At 42.5% G+C, this 7,610-nt stretch overlaps 1 long non-coding RNA gene across 1 annotated transcript; it reads right to left on the bottom strand.

Annotated features, from left to right (window-relative positions):
- Window positions 1-7,147: 7,147 nt before the first annotated feature.
- Window positions 7,148-7,576, bottom strand: LOC111440563. Its single transcript, XR_002709953.1, has 2 exons — window positions 7,373-7,576; window positions 7,148-7,291 (listed from the first exon to the last, which is right to left on the bottom strand). It is a non-coding gene; the product is annotated as an uncharacterized LOC111440563 (long non-coding RNA).
- Window positions 7,577-7,610: the final 34 nt, after the last annotated feature.

Here is a 7,610-nt window from a genome sequence, read left to right as displayed (position 1 = left end):
TTTTCTTCATGGTCCGATCTTATGCAATACTCATTGCATAGGACGCCCCCACTCACATGTCTCCACATGTACAATTTAGTGATTACATTGTTTATATCATATACAAAAGTGGGCCGCATCCATAGTGTTCCCAGAATAAGGTACTCAGCCTTATCCTTATACTATAGATCATTTTGACTATATACTTGAACTTGATCCACTCTTATGTCTCTACATATAGTTCAAGTAATCGTACTATAGCAGAGTGTTCTTAGTTTATTGGATTTAGATTAATTATCGTAAAGTTCACTTTATTCAATAACAATCTTTACTAAATAAACAACAATAATAACTTTATTGAAAATAGAATATGTTTTTGTTTACAAACTATGAGTTTTAGGACATAAAACCCAATAAGGACAACGATCATTATGTTTTACATAGCTCTGTCGTGACGCTTACTAGTTCTAACGGGTGAAGCACCTACAGTATGCTCGCCCGACAAGGAATGTGGCCTAGAGGTGTGTGAACTGACTGGTGAGCCCATACTCGCATGTATGGGTTGTGTGTAGAGTATATGATACACGTCCAAATTACCCGTTAGGACAATGCCGTAGGAAAATAGACTAAAAGGATAGGTCCCGTCATTGCATTTGCATGTTCTTGCATTTAACTCCCAATAGTGGGGTCACTTACTGAGTATTTTTTAAATACTCAAGCCATGTGCTACTACAATTTTCAGGTTAAGGAAAGACATTCCTGTACGGTTGACAATTTGAGACCATGACACATGCATGGGATAGTGGTATTTATTTTCTTAGACTTAGGCTAGAATAGGATGTTTTTAACTTAAACTCTTATTTATTTTATTTAGTCTTTTGTTGTATCGTTTTAAAGATGTTTTCGAAACACGTAAGTCCATGACTGTGTTTTAAGATAAAAGTTATGTTTTATGGAATTTTAATGAAGTCTTCCGCATTCAATGTTTATGGTACGTATACAGTAGTGACCTTAAATTAAGTATAAAATTTTAGGTCGTTACAATAGGTTTTATGCATATTGCAGACCGGTAGCTCCTAATATAAAAGGTACATGTTCGTATTAACATAACATAACATAACGGGAAAGTATCCTAATGTATATGACATACATAAATGCATGAGGTTCCCATGGATTAAAGTCAAAGCATAAAATCATTTCGCTCTTCCTTTCATCCATGTCATAGCATACATGTGAGTTACGAATGCATAGTAATCATCATGACTTTCATATGCATCATCATATAATCTATAACATGACTTTACATGGCAAAGCATAACATGACATACATAGTTTTTCATTTCATTCATATCATGGCATAATAGAACATCACATACATAACATAACATAACATCATACATCATACGTTATCACATAGCATACATAACATAACATCATACGTTATCACATAGCATACATAAGCATAACATAACATTATGACGCATGCAAAGGCCACGGGGCATTCGTCATCATACATCTTATAATTCTTCCTACACCAACACTAAGTCACTTACATGCTTAGACTAGGTAGAGTCACTATTTATTTTTTGTACCAGCCTAAATCTACTCCTCATTGTCCAATTCAACCTCTGATCTATCATCTCGATAATATCAATTAAACTTCTTTTTGTTTTTGTCTTGCTATTAACCAAATTATGGCAAGTTATGATCAGTTTTGGACTCCTTTTGATGATGGATTCATTTTGTAATTTCCTAGAACATACACATCATTTTAGTATTTCTTTTCTAGCACAATTAAAAGATTTGTAATGAAATTAGTATCATTTTGACGAAAAGTGAATTTAAAATTTCACTTGCTGAAATGGTTTCCAAATGATAACTTTACTTCTAGTGGGGTTGAATCTGTGCAATACTTGGAGACTAACATTGTAATAGCTCAAGCCCACCACGGGTAGATATTGTCCTGTTTGAGTTTTCCCTTCCGAGCTTCCTCTCAAAGTTTTAAAACGCGTCTGCTAGGGAGATGTTTCTACCCCCTTATAAAGAATGCTTCATTCCCCTCTCCAACCGATGTGGGATCTCACAATCCATCTGTCAACTACTAAATGGTAATCAATGCATACTAATTTCTTATCTTAACTTCCATGGTTATTCCAGCATTCACTATCATCTGTCCTCGCTGGCACACCACCCGATGTCTGGCTCTAATACCAACTATAACACCCTTAATTTTGTTACCTTAATTAGAGACGTCATTACATGTATGCCATAATTAACATATCCGGACATTGAAATAAAACATTTGCAAATGAAGCTATGAACTTGCACATTTAATTTAAAACAAGAAAATAAAAATAACATAGTTTTTAAACACGATAAAAGTTTCGCCTATTCCCCATAGGGTCGAGACTTTATCCAAAATAACATGTGTAAGCTTGTCAGTGCAACAACCCACCACTATTCAAATGACAGTGTGACCTTTTGTTATCTTACGTAAACCTAGAATGATTTTCATGACATAATCTCTCAAGTTGTTTGAACATATCCTTTAACAACTCTGCAAGTGGCCTACTACGTTGAAGAATTTAACCAACTTGAGATTCACTCACTATGCATCACTAATTTAATGTGATATCCACATTAAGGATGAGGCAAATAATCTCAGGTTCCTTTTGTAAATATGAGGTAGGATGCTTACTTTTTCAATTGCCTTAGTATTCTAACTAGTTATCCCTTCATAATATCATTAAACTTTACTAACCTTCGTATATCATATAGCACATCCTTGTACTATGACTGAGGTTAGCAAATTCTTTAACTTTTCAAAGTTCTTCCACTGACTCATTGTAGGTGTGAGTTGTGCTTGCATGTATTGAATGAGTCAAACTCAAAATTTTGAACAAACCTTCTACATTGTCAAAGTGAGGGAACGTACAACTTTATATCTCCGAATACGTCTAGACAAACTACGATTTGTTCCTTGTTTAAAATGGTTCACTAGACCACGTTCTATAACATTCAATGTCTAAAGAAAATATTTTTGTTCAACTAAGACTCTTAATCGAAGAGTTTGGTATAACACTCACTATATAGAGGTATCAAGTTTGCTTAAGGGCTCATCTTGTTAGCCTTTTAGTCTCTGATTAGCCTCCGATTATCGATATGAATACTATTATAAAGCAGGTCTATAAAACCTCCTTGAATATCTTTTCACAAAAATTATTTAAGCGGTGAGAAATTAGTGAGCCCAACACCATCACTCTAACTCACACAACTATGTTGAACTCATAGAAAACCTTTTAACCTTGTTTTCTTGGTTCGTATGCTTGAGGGAACCCTTGTTTCTTCATGAATGGGTGTTTTTTTGTCACAGCCCAATATTTTACTACGGGCAGTGACTAACGACACGACACAGATGCACAAGAGATTTAAATATGAAGTAGCGAAAATCATCAAATTTCAATAAAGTTTTTCGAACGATAAACACAGAACACAAGACCGTTTGGAAAATAAATTTAAAAAGAATGCGAATACAAAAATGATGACTAAGACTGGACTGACGCCCCGGGACAACCCATTCCTCTGTGACAATTCCCTTCAGATCACGCCCACTCTTGACCGATGCCTCGCGCCCCTGAAAAAAAAAGAAAACATAGCAAGGATGAGTATAAAAATTATACTCATTAAGCCACCTACTTGTAGGCTCTTTTCGCATCTTAATTTAGCAGAACTCCCACGGTTTCCTAATTCGGTTCTAGGACATCGGGTTCTAACCTTAGTCTCTTGGGGCTTGCCCCTTGGGTTTCACCGGTTCATCGTCCTTTCATTAGTCACCTAGAGGTTCCTTATGCCAAGCTAATATGGTCGGTATCTCTCTATGAGGCGCTACCTCTACATGGCTATCTAGAACTACATGGTACCTAGCCTAGGGGTGTGCTGAATACCCCTACGCCCATATAGTCCTCCTATGGGGGGCGCGACCCAACCCGTTCCCATGCAGCTAATGGGCTGTATGACGTGGGGACACATTTCCCATGCGAAATGGCTAAGAACAGTAAGGACTGATCAGGGACCCTTGGTCCTCCCACGAAGCTATAGATACCGTTCTCACGCTAGCAATCTATGAACCCCCTTAGGTACTTTCTTACCGTGGTAAACCGCTAAGTTTCTAGGGGAAAATTAAGTCTGTCTAGAGCGGCATATCGCTCCTAAAAGAAATTCCCTAATCTTATCATAGAAATGGGCCCTAGCAATTAACAGAGGGTGCATGCAATCTTCTTCTAACATCATAGTATGTAATTCATGCAAACTAGGCATACCGGCTCAACGGGGCGATGACCTCCATCAAGCACCCAGAGCACGAGGTTCGCGTTCAATGGGGCAAATTCGTCCATCGAGCACCCGAAACCCGGCATACACAATTCTAACATAAATTAAACGCATGCATACGTACAACGGAAGCTTAAGGCATACAAGCAACACTCAGATAATTCACCCAACACATCGTAACAATCCATCTAATTAATCTCATTCATGGAGAGCTAATTTAAGGCAAAATTACTAACATGCATACATACAATTCCAAGCGAACCCTACAAGTATTTCTTCCTAAATACCGGGTGGTGACTTACCTGGTTGACGCGTGCCCCTTCGCTAGCGTTTCTTTGCCCGTGAGGTGTCCAACACTACTGATTTCTCTAAATTAAGTCCCTATCCACGTAAAAACAGTATTAGAACTGGAGCCGGGACAAAAATTGAGAAATCAGAAAACAACCGGGCCAAACTGGCCGTTCCACGCGCGCTCACGCGCCCAGCAGCACGCTGGAAGTGCGTGGCCACGCGCGCCTGCCACGCGCGCCCAATTCTGNAGAAGCATACGCTATCACCTTACCTTTCTGCATGAGCACACACCCCAAGCCTTTCCCTGATGCATCACTGTACACCACGAGATTACCTGACCCATCTGGAACCGTAAGGACTGGTGCAGTTACCAACCTCTTCTTGAGTTCCTGGAAACTCTGTTCGCAGACTGGAGTCCAAGCAAAGGGCTTGCCCTTCTTGGTTAGCTGAGTCAGCGCCGAGGAAATTTTGGAGAAATCCTGAACAAACCTTCTGTAATAACCAGCTAGCCCAAGAAAACTCCTCACCTCTGTGACTGTGGTCGGCTGTGGCCACCTCATCACTGCTTCTATCTTAGCTGGGTCCACTGTGATCCCCTTGCTTGACACCACGTGACCCAGAAACGCAACTTCAGACAACCAAAACTCACACTTAGAGAACTTGGCATACAACTGCTGAGCTCTCAGTATTGTCAAGACTTTTCTGAGGTGTATTTCATGATCTGCCTCTGACTTAGAGTATACCAGAATGTCGTCGATGAACACTAAGACAAAGGTGTCTAAGAATTCCTTAAACACCCTGTTCATTAGTTCCATGAAAACAGCTGGTGCATTGGTAAGGCCAAAAGACATAACGAGAAACTCGTAATGCCCATAACGACTTCTGAAGGCTGTCTTGGGTATATCCCCTTCCCTGACCCTCAACTGATGATACCCCGACCTTAGGTCAATTTTGGAGAAAACCGTTGCTCCCTGTAGCTGATCAAAAAGGTCGTCAATTCTCGGGAGAGGGTACTTATTCTTTATAGTGGCCTTGTTTAATTCCCTGTAATCAATACACATCCGCATGGACCCGTCCTTCTTCTTGACAAACAGAACNAGCCCCGACTCTGTCCAGAATCTCGAAGGGGCCTATGAACCTTGGGCTCAATTTCCCTTTCTTCCCGAACCTCAACACCCCCCTCATAGGGGCCACCTTCAGGAACACGTGGTCACCCACCTCAAATTTGAGGTCCCTTCTACGCACATCTGCATAGCTTTTCTATCGACTCTGTGCGGTGAGTATCCTCTGTTTGATTTTCTGCACCGCTGCGTTGGTGACCTGGACCAACNTGCAGGTGCCATCCTGTAAGGTGCCTTGGAGATCGGCACCGTTCCTGGTTCTAAATCGATCCCAAAATCGACTTCCCTAGCTGGGGGCAAACCCGGCAGATCCTCCGGAAAGACATCTACGAACTCCCTGACGATGTGTACCGATGAGGTTTTTTGTTTGTTACTATTATCTAAGGTCACGCTGGCTAGGAATGCAATTGCGCCACTACGAATCAACTTCTTAGCCCTTAGCGAGGTTATGACGCTCGGGACACCTTTGGAAGTGGCTCCCTTGTAGGTAAAGATGTCCCCTGACGGGAGCCTGAGAGTCACTATTCGGGTCTCGCAGTCTATCAAAACGCGATTCCGCCTAGCCAATCCATACCCAAGATGACATCGAAGTCTTGCATCTTTAACACTGTCAGTGTAGCTTCGATGACACGCCCTGCTATCGTTACTCCACCTCCCTTCACCCTATGGGTAGCTAGCAACAGCTCGTGAGCAGGGGTAGATACTGATAGGGTAATCTCTAAAAGTTCTTTCTCTAGCTGTGCTAGCTCTACAAACTCTTCAGATACGAATGAATGCGTCGAACCCGAATCAAACAACACTAATGCAAGATGACCAAATACGGGTAGCGTACCTGTGACAACCGCGTCAGGCTGGTCAGCTTGCCTGGCTGTTGTTGCATGGGCTACAGCTCGCCCCTGCTGATGTTGGCCAGCTTGGCCCCTCTGATGCTGTACTGCAGGCAGGTTGACACGCTGATCGTTTCTCTGAGGGCAATCCACTGCAAAGTGCCCTACCTGACCGCATCTGTAGCAGGCGCCTGTTCCTGCTCTGCATTCCCCCGTATGAGGACGCCGACAATTAGGGCACGAGGTCATGTTCCGTACCGGGGCACTCCCTCGCCTATCAGTGCGGCCACGGGGTGGTCTGCCAGTTCTGGGGTGGCTAGGGTATGCCCCCTTTCCCTAGGCCGCAGTGTGGGATGATTGTGCTATTCCCAACTGAAGCTTGTCGGTACGGGGCGAGTCGAGCAGGGTCGCCACCTGAAGGGCTTTCGTATAGACAAAGGATGACTGGGATGCCACATTCCCCCTTAGTTCTTCCCTCAGGCCAACAATAAATCGTTCGCCCTTCAACTCCTCAGAACTAACATAGGCTGGAGAAAACCTTGCCAGCCTATTNTGATTCCTTCGGCAACGTTCTAGATCGTGTTACAGGCTACGTCCTAGTATTCTTTTTATAATTTTTTTCTTGACTATCGGAGGATTTAAGAACGCCGGAAGTTCGCTCACCGTTCTCGGATGACCCTCGGATCTCTGCCTTTGGGTTGAGGTCTCGGCCAAACTTCTTCACAGACCGTGCGTGAGTTGTTCCTAGGTGAAGATTTCAACATTTTAGGGTCGATTCACGTAGGGGAAAACTCAGATCTGAGCAATATCGTTCAGAAACCTTACCCCGCGAAATGTTCTTAGGCTTTGATGGTGCGTAGGCCTTGATAGCCCCTCAATCCTGGTACGAGTCTCGTCTGGAGATGGATTCCGGCGGTGGTCCGTTAATCTTCCCGGCCGACCTCTCTCTAACCTCTCTCTAACCTCTTCTTTCTTTTGCAGGCAATCTGGCTGGATTCTCCTTGGACCCCTATTTGGGTTGGAGGGGCAAAATGACATTTTTGCCCCTCAGTTGACTTAGCCC

The sequence above is a fragment of the Cucurbita moschata genome, unplaced genomic scaffold (genome assembly GCF_002738365.1).
Source record: "Cucurbita moschata cultivar Rifu unplaced genomic scaffold, Cmos_1.0 Cmo_Scf00443, whole genome shotgun sequence".
NCBI classification, from domain to species: domain Eukaryota; kingdom Viridiplantae; phylum Streptophyta; class Magnoliopsida; order Cucurbitales; family Cucurbitaceae; genus Cucurbita; species Cucurbita moschata.
The sequence above is the reverse complement of the archived record's forward strand: the minus strand, read 5'-3'. Positions and strand labels throughout refer to the sequence as shown.